At 42.9% G+C, this 23049-nt stretch overlaps 1 long non-coding RNA gene across 1 annotated transcript; it reads right to left on the reverse strand.

The window, feature by feature from the left end:
• Positions 1–6744: 6744 nt before the first annotated feature.
• LOC139746984 (uncharacterized) lies at positions 6745–9425 on the reverse strand. The gene is made up of 3 exons (XR_011712288.1): positions 9113–9425; positions 7633–7846; positions 6745–7432 (listed from the first exon to the last, which is right to left on the reverse strand). It is a non-coding gene; the product is annotated as an uncharacterized lncRNA (long non-coding RNA).
• Between the last annotated feature and the right edge of the window lie 13624 nt (positions 9426–23049).

Below are 23049 nucleotides of genomic sequence, written 5' to 3' on the forward strand. Positions count from 1 at the left end.
ATATATATATATATATATATATATATATATAATCAGTCTTGCACTCTCTGGTTCCCATAGCACACACACACAATTGTACGCATGTTCAAGACCGCCGTCATCATCATAGAATCATCCGGCATGTTTGCCTCTGGGTCTGGCGAACACCAACAACATTAGGTCTCAAGACCGTAATCATCATTATAGAACCAATGCATGGCTTATCCTCTGACCGACCCACATCCGCCGCCATTAAGTGCATGGTTTGTCTTTGGGTCAGGCCAACACCAACAGCAGCTTGGGGTAGAACACTAAGACCTACGAATCGCACGTGCACGGTCAAGCGACATGACATGATGCATGCAGTTGCCGAGGCGCCGAGGTAGAAACTTAGGTCCCCCCCTTAACGTTTAATCATCATAATTGGCTGGGGCGGGTGCCACCACAACATCCCGCCCCTTTTTAAAACAAGGAGAAAATCCCATCTTGTGGAATTCTCAGGAAATGTGCTGCATTGAAGGCGATGGGGGAAGGCAGGCAGCACTCACAATAGGAAAAAGCCATAAACGGTGAGGCGTCGTCTCCCCCGTGCCGCAGCGGATGCCCTGACGGTACCATATGGAGAGGAATGTCTTTCGAAAAGACAGACCAAGGATATCATTAGACTGGGTCTAATGGCATTGAAGAAGGATACTACTGATGCTGCGGCGGCATTAGGGTCGAACACTAATGCTACGAGTCGCACGCGCAGGGCCAAGAGACATCATGCATGTACTTGCCGAGGCGCCGAGGGAGAAATTTAGGTCTCACAAACGAACAGTTACCTTCTTTTAAGCAAGCGACCTCAAACATAAAGGCCATGCTTTTTCTCTCTCTGTCCATCAACTCCCCACGGTTGAACTAATATCACAAACCGTGGGCAGATGCTTCTTAAAAAAAAAAAAAAAAAAAAAAAAAAATCCTATCTTGTGGAATTCTCGATGTTCAGCAGCTATTGCTATTCACACTGCTGCACCAATCTGATTTGTCCTCTGACCGACGCACATGCACCGCCCCTAAATGCATGGTTTGTCTTTGGGTCTGGCCAACACCAACAACAGCTTGGGGTAGAAAACTAAAACCTACGATTCGCAGCCGCACAGTCAAGCGACATGACATGATGTATGTAAGCAGTTGCCGAGGAACCGAGGTAGAAACTCAGGTCTTCCTAGGGCGGGTGCCACCAAAACATCCCGCCCCTCTTTGCTGCTGCTGCGGCATTGGGGTGGAACACTAAGACCTACGATTCGATCGCGCAAGGTCAAGCGACATGACATGATGCATGCAGTTGCCGAGGCAGAAACATAGGTCCCCCCTTACTGTCTAATCATCATCATAACAATTGGCTGGGGCGGGTGCCACCACAACATCCCGCCCCTTTTTAAAACAAGGAGAAAATCCCATCTTGAATTCTCAGGAAATGTGCTGCATTGAAGGCGATGGGGGAAGGCAGGCAGCACTCACAATAGGAAAAAGCCATAAACGGTGAGGCGTCGTCTCCCCCGTGCCGCAGCGGGTGCCCTGACGGTACAATATGGAGAAGAATGTCTTTCGAAAAGACAGACCAAGGATATCATTAGACTGGGTCTAATGGCATTGAAGAAGGATACCAAAAAGTGAATAAAGCATGGCTGATTTGTTTGAGGTGAGTTGAGGTCGGTCGGTCGGTCGTTTGCTTAAGAAGGTTTGTGAAAGTACGGGGGACCAGAGTTTCTACCTGGGCGCCTCGGCAAGTATATACATCATGTCGCCTGGCCTTGCAGGTGCGAATCGTAGTATTAGTGAACTGCCCCAATGCAGCAGCAGCCTCCTTCAATGCAACCTCTCCCTCCTGAATGAGTCAAAAAGGAAAGCAACAAAAAATAATCCGATGGCATGCATACTTTGGTGTGTATGTTCCATGGGATAATACGGAGGTAGCAAAACCAGAAAGATGACCACACATAGGCGCGTGTCGTTGTTTTGAGTTTTTCGCTTTCTCACCGAACACGCTCCTGTGCTTCAGTCGAAGCAGGCAGTCAGTCAAGCCTGAATGGTGGTGGTTGGTGTTGTGGGTGTATGTATACTTTGAGAGGTTCGGCGGTGTCATTCAGCCTCGAGCGTCTTACATCGGTGCAGCAGCAGCCGCCCAAATGATTATTATGACTCTTGGTGGTGGTAGTAGCAAGTCAAGCTGGTGAAGCTGGTGTTGGCCAGACCCAGAGACAAAACATGCATGCATCTTTGGGGCGGGGTGCATGCGGGTCGGTCACAGGATAAGCCATGCATTTCACGGGCCGTGCATGAGCATACTAGTGTGCTTGTCTCAAAGATTAAGCCATGCAAGTGTAAGTACAAGCATCCTCCTTCAATACACATGCTCTGCTTGGTATGTGTACGGTTAACAAATGCCTCGTCATCTAAAAAGTGACGCTTATGAATGAGTTAAAGTGATTCCCAATGTCCTTACCTACTATCTAGCGAACCCACAGGCAGGAGAACGTAGGGCCTGCGCCAAAGAGGATCCTGTTGAGCTTTACTCTAGCCTGATATTGTACAGGGAGATCTAAGTTCTACCTCGCCGCCTCGGCAACTGCATGCATACATCATGTCATGTCGCTTGACTGTGCGCGTTTCTGCGGATCGTAGGTCTTACTGCTCTACCCCAAGCTGTTGTTGGTGTTGGCTAGGCCCATATACCAAAGAAGATGCACTTAGGGGCAGTGATCGTGGGCCGGTCAGAGGATAAGCCATGCATTGATTCTATGATGATGATTACGGTCTTGAAACCTACTGTTGTTGGTGTTGGCCAGACCCAAAGACAAATCATGCACTTAGGGGCGGTGAATGTGGGTCGGTCAGAGGATAAATCAGAGTGGTGCAGCAGTGTGAATAGCAATAGCTGCTGAAACACGGAGCAAGTTAAGATGACCGCTGGATGATATCCTTGGCCTTTTCCTTCTGCATATGGAACCGTCACGGAACACGTTGCGGCACGGGGTAGACGACGCCTCAACGTGGAAGTAATAAGTCATGTAAGGCTCTTCCTGGTGTAAGCGCAGCCTGCCTTCCCCCGTCGCCTTCAATGCAGCATATTTTTGGATGTCATGGGAATCGTTCTTAGTCTTCTCAGAAGGAGTCCCCAAAGAGGGAATTCCTCTTTTTTTCCTATATCTACCCACGGATTCTGACTCCTTCGGCGCACCAAAAGCAAATGCCTCTCTCTTGAGCGACGACAGTAACGAAAAGGAGTCTTCTGAGCGAGCAGCAAATGGTTATATCGCAACCCTTGGGCGTTGCAAATATTTGTCACGTGTGTGCAAAAACAATATAAAGTTGAATTATGTTACCATAGAGGCATAGAAGTTGATGACAGAAAGTGAATAAATCATGGCCGATTTGTTTGAGGTGAGGTGAGGTCGGTCGGTCGTTTACAAGGTTTGTGAAAGTACGGGGGGACCCGAGTTTCTACCTCGGCAAGTACATACATCATGTTGATTGGCCTTGCGCGTGCTAATCTTAGTATTAGTGAACTGCCCCAATGCAGCAGCAGCCTCTTTCAATGCAACCTCCTCCTCGAGTCAAAAACGAAGGCAAAAAAAAAAAAGAATCCGATGGCATGCATACATGGGATAATACAGAGAAACAATTACCCGAAAGATATCACACATAGGCGCTTGTCGCTGTTTGAGTTTTACCGAATCGAGAACGAGCTCTCAATCTGTCAATCCTTCCGGTGTCTGGGCCTGGTGAGTTTCCCAGTGTTGAGTCAAATTAAGCCGCAGGCTCCACTCCTGGTGGCGCCCTTCCGCCAATTCCTTTAAGATTCAGCTTTGCAACCATACTTCCCCGGAACCCAAAGACTTTGGTCTCCCGGAAGCTGCCCGCCGGGTCATGGAAATAACTCGGACGGATCGCTGGTCAGCATCGTTTACGGTCAATAAAAGATCTATTCTGCATAAAACACCCTTATGAAATATATTGATGAACAATAACTTTCAAAAACCTTTCAAAACAAAGCAAGGGTAGCGACAACGTGGGGAGGAGCAGTAACAACTAGCTCTGAAAGAACGACTACAGCTCCGAACATGTCAGTAGTTGGCACGCGACAGAGTCGGAACACCAACGATTCAACATTGTCCTGCGCAATGACGCTGCGCGTGTAGTTATGGCTACCACCGATAGGGAGCAGTGATGGCTTGCCTAACTGACGTATTCGAGCATGTTGATCCTTTGGAATTCTTGTTTTCTTTTAGCTAAACTCCATATATGAAAGGTTATATTAGCGAGACGAATATAACGATGTTTTATTGGCCTCAATAATGTTCAAAACTTGCCGTTTGGAAAGTCTTGGAGAATTGAAGCGTTTTACACAACTAAGGCGCCAAGCACCTAAAATTGGCAAATCATAAAACAGCAAAGAATCTAACATTTACCAGAATTTGCGAAGCCCAATTCTAAGGTCTGAAAGCCAGGCAGAACGCAAGGGTCAGCGAATCTCATTAGCTTTAACTATGAACTAGGCAGACGCACTAGAGGAAACCCTCCCGCTTAACACTGGTTACTGGCCCAGAAAATGAAAAGAGCTTGTTGTTCAGGCTCTCAAGAGGCTGGCTGCCAATTTTGAGCCCCTTCGAAAGGCAAATTAGAACGGGAGAACTAAGTTTCTGAACCCACGACCCAATGAAGTTCGCTGGCAACGAAGCATCGGTGTCCGCGCCTTTGCGACTGCTGCGGGGCTGGTCTCTAACAATATTCAGAGTGAGCCACTGAAGATAATACACTTTACTTTGATCCCAGCCCTGAGCACACTGAAACATAAGAACGCATTGCCCTAAGTTTAAAAATCACTTCCTTGTAAACACTTCACAAGAGTGAAAAACACCCCTACAAGCGCTGTTCCACACTTAAAAAGCAATAAATATGTATGTCTACCAGACGCAGCACTTCGCATATATTCAATAAACACACAAAATTTGAATACATGTGAATAATCCAAAGAAAGCAGTGAAGGTGAACGGAAGATAGGAGGGCTGAAAGAAGAGTGTTGATCATGGCATTCTAAACGAAACCAAAATGGCGTCCTAGCTAGGAGCTGTGTAATCTTCCTACGTATTGATACATCGAATAAAAGCTCAAGCAAGCCCCACTTGTCAAGGAAAAATGCACAGAAACATTGCCTTAGTGCTAAGGAAAGTCTAACTTACCAAAAAGACGAGTAGACACCAAGACATCAGGCAACACAGACTGGAAATACAGAGCGTAAGAACACATCCGTCTTTGGAACAGACACAGAGAAGACTGAAAATGGCGGCCGAGCTCAGCAGCAAGAAACACATACAAAGAATCGCAATTTCAGACTTTGACATACTAATTTTTGTGATGCTTGCAGTAACGCCATCTGGGGGCGAATCAAGAACTATTAGAAAACGGGAAACAGAGCTTAACTATCAAAGAAAACGAGGACCTTAAAAGTAATTGCAAGATATTCAAATCTGCCATATTTTCTGCAGGGAATAAAGTCCTTTATTATACTTTGTGTGGTAGGTATAAATGTTATGTTTTGCCTTAGCAATGATAAGACTTGATACAAACTGACATTATGTTAACATACAAAATTCTTTGCTAGTGCTGATATGAATTAGTAATTATGTATACATGTCATGATCCTATCTTCGGTTTGTGCTGGTAATTTATGGTAATTTAGATTTCCCTAATACTCTTACATTTCACCTTATTCTTGAATATTGTGATAATTGGAACGATGTGGTATACCGGGGTCGACGTGCTGTCAATGGATTGAACCAGGGCATGTGAAGCATCTGGTGTAAACCATGGAAAGTTCCGTGGAGCCTGGATGTGGAAAGGGAGCTGCGGTTTCGGTGCATTATTACATGACACCTAGAGACCGAGTTTGAACGAATGCGGCCTTTGTTGTCTTTTCCTAGCGCTACCTCGCACACATGAGAGGGGAGGGGGTTGTTATTTCATGTGTATCGAGGTGGCGATGGAAGTTAATAAAGGCAGACAGTATGAATCATGTACATATGTATATGTCTGTGTATATATATGTATACGTTGAGATGTATAGGTGTGTATATTTGCGTGTGTGGACGTGTATGTATATACATGTGTATGTAGGTGGGTTGGGCCATTCTTTCTTCTGTTTCCTTGCGCTACCTCGCTAACGCGGGAGACAGCGACAAAGCAAAATAAAATAAAAAAAAAAGTTTACAATTATAGTGTCATTATCCTTCGCGGATAAAAAAATTTCCAAACCATCAACTCCTACGATGATCGACTTTTGACATTCATCCTCATTCATTATCCTATCAATCAAAATTTACCTCGGACATTTCAGTTAGAGAGGGTGTGATATCTAAAGCTGAGGTAGGTGAAGGCTGCAAGTGGTTAATGCAAACCACTGAACTAAGTGCTGCAGTTGTAAGGTTAAGTATCTGAGCAGCAAGATATTTTTAACTGAACACTGGTGATATCAATTCTGCAAATAGGTTACAATTATGCCACACGATTTCCCCGTTATAATACGATATTTGCATGAACACTCTTGCCTGTCCTTCTCGTAAGCAGGATATTGATACACTCCATCATTCGTCAGCGGTAAAGTTGGCCGATACTGAAATTAACTTCTCTCTCTTCACTGACGACTCTTCTTTCGTATCACACTGATGCGTTGTTGTGTGAGGTTCGACATTCAATACATCATGAAAACAATATACATAAACACAATCATTCAAATATTTTATTGCAATCGTTATCAAACGTTAATCGTTCCTTACAGCTGGAAAGACAAAATATATTGGCGACATGAACAACCCTCATAACAACGTGAATAAATCATACATACATTTTCCTCTACATATCGTAAAAGTATACATTGTCTTATGCTTATTATTGACACTTGTATGTATTAAGCAATAATAAACCGATCAATTTATAAAGACAAATGAAACCCAATTTTTAGGTACAGTTTAATACACCGCCCAGCCTACAGAGTTCCTGAAAGGCGTGGACGTGGTTCAGTAGTTGATGGCTAGTCATCTTGTTTCCTGGTTGCCAAGTGTACACCATTTTTGCCCAAACATTTCCAATGATAATTTGGTCTGTTCATTGCTGGCTTGTCCAGGAGCTACAGGGTGTCTTGTTCCTAAGTACCAGCGTTGAACGGCACGAGCAATGTGGACGGGGCACCTATCGTTAATAGAAATGACAGGCCCGGCATGGAGAGGTAAACTCCTCGCCAGCAGAGACGGTAGAAACGTTCCTCCAGCACTTACTGTAACAGTCGTTGCAGTTAAGCAACCTCCAATGTGGAAAACGTCACCCAGGCCATGTAATGTCGCTCTGCTCTACATGAAACAGGTAAAGTGATATGAACGGGCCTCCTCGTTCATGCTGGCTCTGTCATATGTGCCTGCGAAACATTATGATTTTAACGCTTATTGTAGTGATTCGGCAAGATTTATATCAATAGTGGTTTATAAACAGTATATCATTAACTTTTGGTTACCAACATGAATTTCTGGTTAATATAACTATGCCGTTCTAAGTCTTTGAACAACAAGTTCTCAACGTCATATCGGTTACAGTTCCTCCTCCAGCAGTGAACCTTACCAGGAAAGTTGGATATACACATCTCCTCCGTGAACACTGCTTCAGACCAGATTCTGTTTCACTCAGAATGTGCCGTTCCCTCAGACGTTCATTCCTCGCGGGAGTTCTGTGGTGTGTTCCTTTGTCGTGCAAAATTCACCTGCGGCTCAACGGAAAAACGTCTTATGCCCATCACGTTCGCTGGAGGGGGTTGCCTCTGCCACTCATGTTCTCTCTGCCAACAATAAAACACAACCGTGTTCACAAAGAATGGACACTCAGTTCCCCGAATTGAAAATCTAAATTTCAGTTATCAAGTTTAGATAGTTATAAGCCGTAATTTCATAACTTACAATCTACGAAATACCTTTAATATGAAAATGAGGTTACAATAATGACAAATATTTTCAAATATATTGCCTACTTCATTGTTATCAAAACTTACGCATACCCATATATAGCTACCCTCGAACAGACACTTCGGATTTGGCCGCTAATAAACTCCGATGCAGGTATTTCATTCTCTATACATCATTCACCATTGTTGCCATGTTCCACTCCTTTTCACACACTCTTATAACTTACATTAAGTCGTTAAGGTTACCTCTCTCCAACTTTCTTCTATTCCACTTCATGGTGTTGGAGGACAGGACAACTTCATGTGCGATGCCCAGTATGGAGAACACATTATCAAGGAGAGTGATCATGAGACCTCTGAGCACCAACCTCTCATCTCTCAGATTCACCATATCCTACCTCGCCGCGGTCCAGTAGACGAGCTACCGTTCCCCGGCCAGCCGACCCAACCTACCTCACCATAACTCAGTACAGAAGCCACCACGCACCTGCCATTTCTGGGCTACCTCACCGCGACCCAGTATAGTAACCACCGCTTCGCGGCTGACCGAACCTAAACCTACCTCACAATGATCAAGTTTGGTAGCCACCACTCACCCGCCTATTCTAACATACCTCACCTTGACCCTGTGCAATATCTCCCCGCCCACCCGACCGTAGCCTATGAAAATCTTACCTAACCTCCTAAGAAGCAGATAATTATAATGGAAATGTGCCATTATTATTGTGGTCTGCTGGTGGGAGAACGGATGAAGTGACCACATATAGGGGAGGTTAGGCAGTGGGGCGAACTCTTACCACAATTTCTAATTTCCTTCACTGGCAACACGAAACTTCAAAAGGACCCGGTGGTCTGTTACTGTTTGTATTTTGCAAATCCAAAACAAAGAACGTCATTCGGATGAGCTAAACTATCAATTTACCAAAACCATGTTCACTGTAATAACGTCCATGGCGGGTTACACATTCCAGGATGAACAATCATAAGCTGTCACCTGAGTGAATAGCAATATTCTTCAAAGTCTCTCTCTACAGAGTTCATTGTTCTCTACATTTTCTGTTGTAATTACATTAAGTACACCTAACTATAGTTCACCACTCTCTACATTGGTTACAACCATAAATCTCCAAATGTTACTCTTACCTGACTAGAAATAAGACCTTTAGTTTATGCAGAAATCAGTCAACTCAGAGCCGGGAGCACGAAGCCAGCTGGCAGCTACCGAACTGGAGACCAGTCACCTGTGGTCACATATCCTCACCTTTCCACCACCACAAGACTTGTGTCAGCAAATTGAGTTATACCCAGAGTGTCTCAGTGACCAGATTCTTACATCTTCTCTAGTACCCTGAAACCTCCTCCAACACTACACTTGCCGGAACCCTTAACGCGATACTGTCACTCGTCACAACAACCCAGGAAATGAACGTATGAACCAGAAACATTATAATAATCTTCGATTCCGCAATAAACGCGCTCGTTCCGCCATCTCGAGAGAGAAGCAGGGCTTCATTGTATCGCAAAGCCTTGTCTCAATCCAGTGAAATGACTTGCATGGCCTTTTATCATTTTGTAACGTTCACTTTTGACTATACACTTACTAAAATTCCATGTAATAGTACTATATGCACATGTTACTAAAAAATCTATGCAGGAAAATTATTTTTGTTAATAATAATGTATATTGTAAACGTGAGTCCGTCCATGTCAGTGCCAATGTAACAATTCGGATTCAGACATCGTCCACGTTTATGATGTATTCCGACTCTTCTGACATGTCAATTTCTAAACAATGTTTTACTTGTTTGTCTTTTTATGGTCAACCACGACTGAAAAAAAAAAGTGACCTTAAGAACACATTTTCTCCTTGATGATGGAAATTCAACGACATTTTTATCACGATTATAGATAGAACATCTGCCAGACGGCCGTAGCCAGGACTAACAACCTATTTCACCATTCACCACACTCACCATAGAAAGGGGAATTGCGTCAATGGTTTTCAACAACCACATATGTTCTTAGAGTACTTCTCTAACGTGCAATAAGAGGTGGTCACAGAATCAACAGAAGAGTGTAAACATACCACACTAAAACATGAGCAATATACTCGTCCTGCAGTTAATTTGGTATTTCCTGAAACAACCTTTGCCGACGGAAATTTCCAAGCCACGTATGTCAACTGTCCTGATTGATTTACTTTTTTGTGGAGTGTCCGAGGCAGAAAGGTCATCTGAATACCCTAATCAAAGCATCTTATTAAAGAGTATATACATATACGTCCAAATGTACGACAGTGCACTACGATGGCCTGTTCTCTGACACACATAAGGTATTCGCTCCCTGCTAAACAAGAACGGCTCACTCCCTGAAGCATCAAAGCCGCTTTTTCCAATGACGTCTAACCAGCTGACATACGTCAGCAACTCATATCCTGGAGCGTGTTGGTCCGTCTCCTCCTGATACAGAATGTCAGCACACTCCAAGACTGACGACTACGCCCAACGCATGCAGGCAATTCACTCTCTTACAGTAGGGTGTCAGCCACCGCCACGCGTTGGTGCTTTACTTCCTGCAGTGGCTCTCTCCCTGGGAGACTCCGGCAACTCGCTCCCTAACAAACAACCTCCTGCCTAATACCTAAAGCTCATATCACTCTCTAAAAGCTAATAACTTCTATGTCACACAAGGAATACATGGGAAGTATTCTTTCTCCCGTCCCCAGAGGCAGCTGGAGGGATTTCTTATCACTACCTTGTGGAGACTGTGAAAAGAGAATGTTAGGGAGAAGAGTTGTGAGTGTAAGTGAGCTTGGAAAAGTCTTGTGTGAGGAAGTACTAGTAGAGATTATGTGTAGAATGTCAAAAGGTGAGGGCAAATGACATGAAGGGAGTGAATGAGGAATGGGATATATTTAGTGAAGCAGTAATGGCATGTGCAAAAGATGCATGTGGCACGAGAAAGGTGGGAGGTGTGCAGATTAGAAAGGGTAATGAGTGGGGGGATGAAGAAGTAAAGTTGTTAGTGGAAGAGAAAAGAGAGGCAGTTGTACGATACTTGCAAGGAAGGAGTGCAAATAACTAGATGTGTAAAAGAAAGTGGCAGGAGGTTAAGAGAAAGGTGCAAGGGTTGAAAAAGAGGGCAAATGAGAGTTGGGGTGAGAGAGTATCATTAAACTCTAAGGAGAGTAAAAAGATGTTTTGGAAGGAGGTAAATAACATGTGAAAGAAAAGTGAAAAAATTTGAACATCGGTGAAGGGAGCAAGGGGGAAGTGATAACAGGTAGAGAGGAAGTGAGAAGGATATGGAGTTAGTATTTTGAAAGTTTCTGGAATGTGTTTGATGATAAAAGTGGCCAATGGATGTTTTGGTCGGGGTGGTGTGAGAAGTGAGAGGGTCAGGGTGAATGGTTTGGTTAAGAGAGAAGAGGTGTTAAAGCCTTGCGGAAAATGAAATCTGGCAAGGTGGCGGGTTTGGATGGTATTGCAGTTGAATTTATTAAGAAAGGGGGGTGACTGTGTTGTTGGTTGGTTGGTAAGGATATTCAATGTATGTTTGGATCATGGTGAAGTGCCTGGAGATTGCCATTGTACAAAAGGAAAGGGCATAAAGATGAACGTTCAAACTACAGAGACATAAGTTTGTTGAGTATTCCTGGAAAATTGTATGGGAGGGTATTGATTGAGAGGGTGAAGGCATGTACAAAGCATCAGATTGGGGTGGATCAGGTGTTTGCTTTGAAGAATGTGTTTGAGAAATATTTAGAAAAACAGATGGATTTGTATGTGGCATTTATGGATCTGTAGAAGGCATACGATAGGGTTGATAGAGATGCTTTGTGGAAGGTCTTAAGAGTATGTTGTGTGGGAGGTAAGCTGTAAGAAGCAGTGAAAGGTTTTTATCAAGAATGTAAGGCATTTATGTGTACAAGTAGGAAGAGAGGAGAGTGACTGGTTCCCAGTGAAGGTTAGTCTGCGGCAGGGGAGTGTGATGTCCCCATGGTTGTTTAATTTCTTTATGGGTGGGATGGTTAGGGAGGTAAATGCTAGAGTTTTGGAGAGAGGAGCAAGTATTCAGTCTCTTGGGATGAGAGGGCCTGGGAAGTAAGTCAGTTATTGTTCGCTGATGATGCAGCAATGGTGGCTGATTCAAGTGAGAAACTGCTTAAGATGGTGTCTTGAGTTTGGAAAAGTGTGTGAAAGGAGAAAGTTGAGAGAAAATGTGAATAAGAGCAAGGTTATTAGGTTTAGTAGAGTTGAGTGACAAGTTACTTGGGATGTAAGTTTGAATGGAGAAAAACTGAAGGAAGTGAAGGGTTATAGATATCAGGGAGTGGACTTGGCAGCGAATGGAACCACGGAAGCAGAAGTGAGTCGTAGGTTGGGGGAGGGGGCAAAGGTTCTGGGAGTGATGAAGAACGTTTGGAAGGAGAGAACATTATCTCAGAAAGCAAAAATGGGTATATTTGAAGGAATAGTAGTTCCAGCAATATTATATGGTTGCAAGGCATGGACTATAAATAGAGTTGTACGAAGGAGGGTGGATATGTTGGAAATGAAACATTTGAGGACAATGTGTGGTGTGAGGTGGTTTGATCGGGTAAGCAATGAAAGGGTAAGAGAGATGTGTGGAAATAAAATAGTGTGGTTGAGAGAGAAGAGGGTGTGTTGAAATGGTTTGTACATATGGAAAACAGCATCGCTATCCCCTGCTTCAGCAAGGCAGTGCCAGGAATACAGAAAAAAGGCCACTTTTGTTCACACTCATGCTCTAACTGTCACATGTAATTCACCAACCCTGGCATACCACATCATTCCCATTCACTCTCTTCCTTGCACGCCTCTCACCCTCTTGTATGTTCAGGCCCCAGTTGCTGTAAATCTTTTTCACTCCATCCTTCCACCTCCAATTTGGTCTCTTGCTTCTCCTTGTTCCTTCCTACTCTGATAAATACATCTTTTTTGTCAATCTCTCCTCACTCATTCTCTCCTTATGTCCAAACCACTTCAACACACCTTCCTGTGTTATCTCAACCACTATTTATATTTCCACTTATCTCTCTAACCCTTTCATTACTTATTCAATCAAATCACCTCACCCCACATATTGTCCTCAAACATTTCATTTCCAACACATCCACTCTACTTTGCACAACACTATCTATAGCCCATGCCTTACAATCATATAATGTTCTCTCCTTCCACACATTCCTCATTGCTCCTAGAACCTCTCAGATATCTAAAACACTTCATTTCCTCCAGCATGAAATGGCTTGACTAGGGCATTCAGTTATCCATTCCATCTCAGATGACAAAAAAGGTCACTAATAAAAAACACAGAATTGTTTTGATTTTAATTTACAGATACACATGGTATTTCAGTATTCTTTGCTTTATAATTCACATTTTAGTAATAATGAATTCATATTCAGGATATATACTGCAGAGAAAAAATACTGACACAAACTTTTAAGCAAGAATTAAACAAGGAAGAAAAGAAAAGTTCAACAAGAGCAGGGGTGCCTCATCACTAGTTCTATGCCATGCCTTTTCACCATGCCAACTTTCCTTATTTTGTCTCCACAATTTTTCATATGTCCATGTTGCCTGCACAGCATGGCAGATACTTGGAAATTTCATTGTCTGTCATCATTGTCCATCATTCCAGTCATAACTTGAAAACATTAAAACTTACTTTCACAAAACTCACAACCTAGCATCTAAAGATCTACATGGCATAAAACCTATAAATCTTGTTTAGATTTTGCCTGAATTAAGGCTCTTTTGAATAGCTTAACCTGGAATGCAAGATGGTTCATAACTTTAAAAAATTACACCTTTGCTCAAACATTTCATTTCCAAAACAGTTACCTTCCTCCGTACAACCCTATCTATGGCCCATGTCTCACAGCCATATGATATTGTTGGAACTACTGTTCCTTCAAACACACCCTCTTTGAAACAACATTCTCCCTTTCCACACATTCTTCAATGCTCCCAGAACCTATGCCCCCTCCCCAACCCTGTGACTCGCTTCTGCTTCCATGGCACCATTCACTGCCAAGTCCACTCCCAGATATCTAAAACACTTCACTTCCTCCAATTTTTCTCCATTCAGACTTACATTCCATTGAACTTGTCCCTCAACCCTACTGAACCTAATAACCTTGCCCTTATTCACATTTACTCTCAACTTTCTCTTCACACACTTTTCCAAACTCAGTCACAAACTTCTGCAGGTCAAAGGACATGAATAGATTACATATTAATTGATAGGCATGTAAAAGAGACTTGGATGTAAATGTGCTGAGAGGGGTAGCTGGTGGGATATTCAATCACTGTCTTGTGGAGGCAAAGTGATGATTTTTAGAGGTTTTCAAAAAAAAAAAAAAAAAGGAGAAAGTGTAGGGGAGGAGGGAGTGGTGAGAGTAAGTGAGCTTGGAGAGGAGACTTGTGTGAAGAAATACCAGCAGAGATCAAGTGTCAGATGGCAAAAGGTGGGAGCAAATGAAGTGAGGGGAGTGGGTGAGGAATGGGATGTACTTAGGGAAGCAGTGATGGCATGTGCAAGAGGTGCATGTGGCATGAGAAAGGTGGGAGGTGGGCAGATTACAAAGAGTAGTGAGTGGTGGGATGAAGAAGGAAAGTTGCTATTGAAAGAGTAAATAGAGGTGTTTGGATGGTACTTACAAGGAAGGAGTGCAAATGACTGGGAGATGCATAAGGGAAAGTGGCAGGAGGTCAAGAGGAAGGTGCTATCTGTCCATCTGTATCTCTAATACCCATTTCCTCCAGGCACTCCCATCAAGGGATGGCCATAGCAAAAGAGTTTCCACTTTTCCATGTACTTACATGCCTCCCTCACATACACCATTCCACACATTCTTCCTCTGTTTCTCTCCCTCCAGTATTCCTCCACTCCATTTGCCCATGTCACAGGTGGTCTTCCACTCACAATAACTGCTTTAATTGCACTATCATACACTCTCCCAGTCTTGCATTCTTTCCACGTACCCAAATGACCTCAAAGTATTAAATTTCACCCATTCTTCCACTCCACAATTCATTCCCTTTGCATTCCTTGCCATATCCTATCTCTCATACACCCTTTCATTTCTTTCTTTATTCCATCTAGTCACACCACATTCTCTTCTAAAATAGCTCATTTCCACACCCTGGATTATTGACCTCTGTGCCTCATTCCACATCCATCTTTCTGCTGCATAGGTCAGGGTTGGGAGGACTATGCTGTCCCTTAATCCTCTTTTCACTCCCATACTTACATATACCTCTTCCCTTCAATATTCTTTTAAGGGACCCAATGACTCCTCTACCGTGTATAGTTCTCTCCCTTATCTCTCTTTTCACATCACCACACTTACCCAAGACAGCTCCTAGATACTTAAATTCCCTCTCCTCCAATCTCCCCCTCCCATATCCACAGCACTATTTAGTATACTTTCTTCTTTCACTCTATATAATATAGTTTTACGAAATCTATACTTTCACTCCCTTTCCTTTCAGACACCATTACTTTACCTTTACTTGCATTTACCTTCAATCTCCTCCACTTACACACATCATAAAAACACGCTTCCAACCTTCTGCAACTCCTCTTCACTCTCTGCAAACAACGCAGTGTCATCCACAGGTAGGTTTGCCATGAGCCACCATATCTCTGCCACACTCCATCTCTGCACCCCTTTTCTCTAGTTTTGCTTTTATCTCTCTTATCACTCCATCCATACATATATCAAAAAGCCATGGTGACACTACACAGCCCTGCCTCACTTACATGTATCCCAAAACTTTTGCTCAGCTCTCCATCCACTATTACACATGCATTTGCTCCTCTATAGAAGGCTTTTACACCATCCAGTAGTTGTCCCCCTATACCATATATCCTTAACACATACTACAAAGCATTACACTTGACTGTCATACGTTTTCTCCAGATCCATAAAAGCTGCATACAGCTTCTTACCTTTAGCTAAATACTTTTCCACGGTCATCTTTACTACAAAAATCTGATCCACACATCCCCTACCTTTCCTACACCCCTTGCTCTTCACTTATTTTGCCTTCAGTTAGTTCCATCACTGTCACTTTATATTCTTGCATACACTTTTCCTGGTATACTTAACAGACTGTTCACTTATAATTCCTACATACATCCTTCGCACCTTTTCTTTTGAATAAAGGAATTGTAATTGTTTTCACCCAGTCCTCAGGCACAGCCTGCTGTTTCCACACCAAATTGCATATAAGACGAACTAACCCTATCACTCTCTCTCCTCCATACTTCAGCATTTCAGTCATAATCCCATCCACTCCAGGTGCCTTTCCTGTCTTCAGCCTCATTATTACCCTTTTTACCTTCCTCTTTGCTGTAGGCCCCTGCACTTGTATCCTCTTCCTTCCCTCCTCCATACCCATGCATGTAACAACTGCTGCCTCCCCTTCTACCACATTCATCAGTTCTTCAAAATACTTTCTATCTATCTCTATCTCCAATGCCCGTTCCAGTTGGAGCTCCCTAAAGGGATGGCCACAGCAACAAAGTCTCCATAATACTCTTTACAAAACTCTTGCATTTACCTCCCTAACCATCCCATCCATAAATAAATTAAACAACCATGGGGACATCACACACCCCTGCCACAGACTGACCTTCACTGGGAACCAGTCACTCTCCTGTCTTCCTACTAATACACATGCCTAAACTGATAAAAACTTCTCTGCTTCTAGCAGCTTACCTCCCACACCATATACTCCTAAGGTCATCCCTAAAGCATCTCTATCAACCTTATCATATGCCTTCTCCAGATCCATAAATGCTACATACAAATCCATCTGTTTTTCTATGTATTTCTCACACACTTTCTTCAAAGCAAACACCTGATCCACACATCCTCTGCCACTTGAAACCACACTGCTCTTCCCCAGTTTGATGCTTTGTACATTTCCTCATCCTCTCAATTAAGACCCATATAATTTCCCAGGAATACTCGACACACTTATGCCTCTGTAGTTTGGACACTTACCTTTATCCCCTTTGCCTTTGTACAGTGGCACTATGCATGCATTCCGCCAATCCTCAGGCACTTCATCATGATCTATACATTCATTGAATATCCTTACCAACCAGTCAATGACACAGTCACCCCTTTCTTAATAAATTCTTTTGCAATACCCTCCAAACCCGCTGCCTTGCCAGATTTCATCTTCCGCAGAGTTGTCACTACCTCTTCTCTCTTAACCAAACCATTCTCCCTAACCCTCTCACTTCGCACACCACCCCGATGAAAGCATCCCATATCTGCCACTTTGTCATCAAACACATTCAACAAACCTTCAAAATACTCACTCCATCTACTTCTCACTTCATCACTACCTGTTATTACAAACACATTCAACAAACCTTCAAAATACTCACTGCATCTCCTTCTCACTTTATCACTACCTGTAATTACTTCCCCACTTGCCCCCTTTACCAATGTTCCCATTTGTTCTCTTGTCTTTTGCATATTATTTACCTCCTTCCAAAACATCTTTTTGTTCTCCCTAAAGTTTAATGATACTCTCACAACCCAACTCTAATTTGCCCTTTTTTTAAACCCTTGCACCTTTCTCTTAACCTCCTGCTGCTTTCTTTTATAAATCTCCCAGTCATTTGCACTCCTTCCTTGCAAGTATCATCGAAATGCCTCTCTTTTCTCTTTCACTAACAATTTTACTTCATCCCACCACTCACTACCCACCTCCAACCTTTCTCATGCCACATGCATCTTTTCCACAAGCCATCACTGCTTCCCTAAATACATCCCATTCCTCACCCACTCCCCTTACATCATTTACTCTCACCTTTTGTCATTCTACACTCTATCTCTCCTGGTACTTTCTCATGCAAGTCTCCTTTCCAAGCTCTCTTACTCTCACCACTCTTCTTCTTAACATTCTCTCTTCTTTTTTGAAAACCTTTACAAATCTTAGCCTTTGCCTCCACAAGATAGTGATCAGACATCCCTCCAGCTGCCTCTCAGTACATGACCATCCAAAAGTCTCTCTTTTACATGCCTATCAATTAACACATAATCCAATAATGCCCCTTTTGACTATCTCTCCTACTTACGTATGTATACTTATGTATATCTCTCTTTTTAAACCAGGTATTCCCAATCACCAGTCTTTTTTCAGCATAAATCCATAAACTCTTCACCATTTCCATTCACAAACTGAATACCCCATGTACATCAATTATACCCTCAAGAAAAATAATTACAGTGCCTATACAACATCCATAGCTTTTGGTAAGCAGACTTTGTGATGTTAAATGGTGTTTGCAGAGCAGAGTGAAGGATATAGTTATGGCCAACCTGTTTATTTTATTACAAGACTGAATTTTGTTTTGAAATTGAACAGAAGGAAGTGACTGAGTTTTTGACATACATGCTTTATTGAGAATAATTGCATTTTAGCATTCTTAGATTCTGTTAGGTTACTTCTTCCCCATTCTTATATGCTGCAAATGTCTGAAATGAAAGAAGAAATGTGTTGAATATGAGAAATAGAATGATCATTATTATTATTATTATTATTATTATTATTATTATTATAGGTAAGGTTATTTAATGTATGTATGACTCATGGTGAGGTGCCTGAGGATTGGCGGAATGCGTGCATAGTGCCATTGTACAAAGGCAAAGGGGATAAGAGTGAGTGCTCAAATTACAGAGGTATAAGTTTGTTGAGTATTCCTGGTAAATTATATGGGAGGGTATTGATTGAGAGGGTGAAGGCATGTACAGAGCATCAGATTGGGGAAGAGCAGTGTGGTTTCAGAAGTGGTAGAGGATGTGTGGATCAGGTGTTTGCTTTGAAGAATGTATGTGAGAAATACTTAGAAAAGCAAATGGATTTGTATGTAGCATTTATGGATCTGGAGAAGGCATATGATAGAGTTGATAGAGATGCTCTGTGGAAGGTATTAAGAATATATGGTGTGGGAGGCAAGTTGTTAGAAGCAGTGAAAAGTTTTTATCAAGGATGTAAGGCATGTGTACGTGTAGGAAGAGAGGAAAGTGATTGGTTCTCAGTGAATGTAGGTTCGTGGCAGGGGTGTGTGATGTCTCCATGGTTGTTCAATTTGTTTATGGATGGGGTTGTTAGGGAGGTGAATGCAAGAGTTTTGGAAAGAGGGGCAAGTATGAAGTCTGTTGGGGATGAGAGAGCTTGGGAAGTGAGTCAGTTGTTGTTCGCTGATGATACAGCTCTGGTGGCTGATTCATGTGAGAAACTGCAGAAGCTGGTGACTGAGTTTGGTAAAGTGTGTGAAAGAAGAAAGTTAAGAGTAAATGTGAATAAGAGCAAGGTTATTAGGTACAGTAGGGTTGAGGGTCAAGTCAATTGGGAGGTAAGTTTGAATGGAGAAAAACTGGAGGAAGTAAAGTGTTTTAGATATCTGGGAGTGGATCTGGCAGCGGATGGAACCATGGAACGGAAGTTGATCATAGGGTGGGGGAGGGGGCGAAAATTCTGGGAGCCTTGAAGAATGTGTGGAAGTCGAGAACATTATCTCGGAAAGCAAAAATGGGTATGTTTGAAGGAATAGTGGTTCCAACAATGTTGTATGGTTGCGAGGCATGGGCTATGGATAGAGTTGTGCGCAGGAGGGTGGATGTGCTGGAAATGAGATGTTTGAGGACAATGTGTGGTGTGAGGTGGTTTGATCGAGTAAGTAACGTAAGGGTAAGAGAGATGTGTGGAAATAAAAAGAGCGTGGTTGAGAGAGCAGAAGAGGGTGTTTTGAAATGGTTTAGGCACATGGAGAGAATGAGCGAGGAAAGATTGACCAAGAGGATATATGTGTCGGAGATGGAGGGAACGAGGAGAAGTGGGAGACCAAATTGGAGGTGGAAAGATGGAGTGAAAAAGATTTTGTGTGATCGGGGCCTGAACATGCAGGAGGGTGAAAGGAGGGCAAGGAATAGAGTGAATTGGATTGATGTGGTATACCGGGGTTGACGTGCTGTCAGTGGATTGAATCAAGGCATGTGAGGCGTCTGGGATAAACCATGGAAAGCTGTGTAGGTATGTATATTTGCGTGTGTGGACGTATGTATATACATGTGTATGGGGGTGGGTTGGGCCATTTCTTTCGTCTGTTTCCTTGCGCTACCTCGCAAACGCGGGAGACAGCGACAAAGCAAAAAAAAAAAAATTATTACTATTATTATCATTATTATTATTATTATTATTATTATTATTATTATTATTATTATCATTATTATTATTATTTATTTTATTCTTTATTTTGCTTTGTCGCTGTCTCCTGCATTTGCAAGGTAGCGCAAGGAAACAGACGAAAGAAATGGCCCAACCCACCCCCATACACATGTATCTACACACACGTCCACACAGGGAAATATACATACCTATACATCTCAATGTACACATATATATACACACACAGACACATACATATATACCCATGCACACAATTCACACTGTCTGCCTTTATTCATTCCCATCGCCACCTCGCCGCACATGGAAAACCATTCCCCTCCCCCCTTATGTGTGCGAGGTAGCGCTAGGAAAAGACAACAAAGGCCTCATTCGTTCACACTAAGTCACTAGCTGTCATGCAATAATGCCCGAAACCACAGCTCCCTTTCCACATCCAGGCCCCACACAACTTTCCATGGTTTACCCCAGACGCTTCACATGCCATGATTCAATCCACTGACAGCACGTCAACCCGGTATACCACATCGATCCAATTCACTCTATTCCTTGCCTGCCTTTCACCCTCCTGCATGTTCAGGCCCCGATCACTCAAAATCTTTTTCACTCCATCTTTCCACCTCCAATTTGGTCTCCCACTTCTCGTTCCCTCCACCTCCAACACATACATCCTCTTGATCAATCTTTCCTCACTCATTCTCTCCATGTGCCCAAACCATTTCAAAACACCCTCTTCTGCTCTCTCAACCACGCTTTTTTTATTTCCACACATCTCTCTTACCCTTACATTACTTACTCGATCAAACCACCTCACACCACACATTGTCCTCAAACATCTCATTTCCAGCACATCCACCCTCCTGCGCACAACTCTATCCATAGCCCACGCCTCGCAACCATACAACATTGTTGGAACCACTATTCCTTCAAACATACCCATTTCTGCTTTCCGAGATAATGTTCTCGACTTCCACACATTCTTCAAGGCTCCCAGGATTTTCGCCCCCTCCCCCACCCTATGATTCACTTCCGCTTCCATGGTTCCATCCGCTGCCAGATCCACTCCCAGTTATCTAAAACACTTTACTTCCTCCAGCTTTTCTCCATTCAAACTTACCTCCCAATTGACTTGACCCTCAACCCTACTGTACCTAATAACCTTGCTCTTACTCACATTTACTCTTAACTTTCTTCTTTCACACACTTTATCAAACTCAGTCACCAGCTTCTGCAGTTTCTCACATGAATCAGCCACCAGCGCTGTATCATCAGTGAACAACAACTGACTCACTTCCCAAGCTCTCTCATCCACAACAGACTTCATACTTGCCCCTCTTTCCAAAACTCTTGCATTCACCTCCCTAACAACCCCATCCATAAACAAATTAAACAACCATGGAGACATCACACACCCCTGCCGCAAACCAACATTCACTGAGAACCAATCACTTTCCTCTCTTCCTACACGTAATCATGCCTTACATCCTCGATAAAAACTTTTCACTGCTTCTAACAACTTTCCTCCCACACCATATATTCTTAATACCTTCTACATAGCATCTCTGTCAACTCTATCATATGCCTTCTCCAGATCCATAAATGCTACATACAAATCCATTTGCTTTTCTAAGTATTTTTCACATACATTCTTCAAAGCAAACACCTGATCCACACATCCTCTACCACTTCTGAAACCACACTGCTCTTCCCTAATCTGATGCTCTGTACATGCCTTCACCCTCTCGATCAATACCCTCCCATATAATTTACCAGGAATACTCAACAAACTTATACCTCTGTAATTTGAGCACTCACTCTTATCCCCTTTGCCTTTGTACAATGGCACTATGCACGCATTCCGCCAATCCTCAGGCACCTCACCATGAGTCATACATACATTAAATAACCTTACCAACCAGTCAACAATACAGTCACCCCCTTTTTTAATAAATTCCACTGCAATACCATCCAAACCTGCTGCCTTGCCGGCTTTCATCTTCCGCAAAGCTTTTACTACCTCTTCTCTGTTTACCAAATCATTTTCCCCAACCCTCTCACTTTGCACACCACCTCGACCAAGACACCCTATATCTGCCACTCTATCATCAAACACATTCAACAAACCTTCAAAATACTCACTCCATCTCCCTCTCACATCACCACTACTTGTTATCACCTCCCCATTAGCATCCTTCACTGAAGTTCCCATTTGCTCCCTTGTCTTACGCACTTTATTTACCTCCTTCCAGAACATCTTTTTATTCTCCCTAAAATTTAATGATACTCTCTCACCCCAACTCTCATTTGCCCTCTTTTTCACCTCTTGCACCTTTCTCTTGACCTCCTGTCTCTTTCTTTTATACATCTCCCACTCAATTGCATTTTTTCCCTGCAAGAATCGTCCAAATGCCTCTCTCTTCTCTTTTACTAATAATCTTACTTCTTCATCCCACCACTCACTACCCTTTCTAATCAACCCACCTCCCACGCTTCTCATGCCACAAGCATCTTTTGCGCAATCCATCACTGCTTCCCTAAATACATCCCATTCCTCCCCCACTCCCCTTACTTCCATTGTTCTCACCTTTTTCGATTCTGTACTCAGTCTCTCCTGGTACTTCCTCACACAAGTTTCCTTTCCAAGCTCACTTACTCTCACCACCCTCTTCACCCCAACATTCACTCTGCCCTTTGATACAATACCTCATACATCTCACCTTTGCTTCAAACACCATCACTATAACCTCCAGCATCAAACCAAACCTCTTCAGCTGCCCAATACACTTCCTCTCATGACTCTTCACTATTACATTATTATTATTTATTATTATTTTTTTT

This window comes from Panulirus ornatus, chromosome 5 (genome assembly GCF_036320965.1).
Source record: "Panulirus ornatus isolate Po-2019 chromosome 5, ASM3632096v1, whole genome shotgun sequence".
In the NCBI taxonomy this organism is placed as follows: domain Eukaryota; kingdom Metazoa; phylum Arthropoda; class Malacostraca; order Decapoda; family Palinuridae; genus Panulirus; species Panulirus ornatus.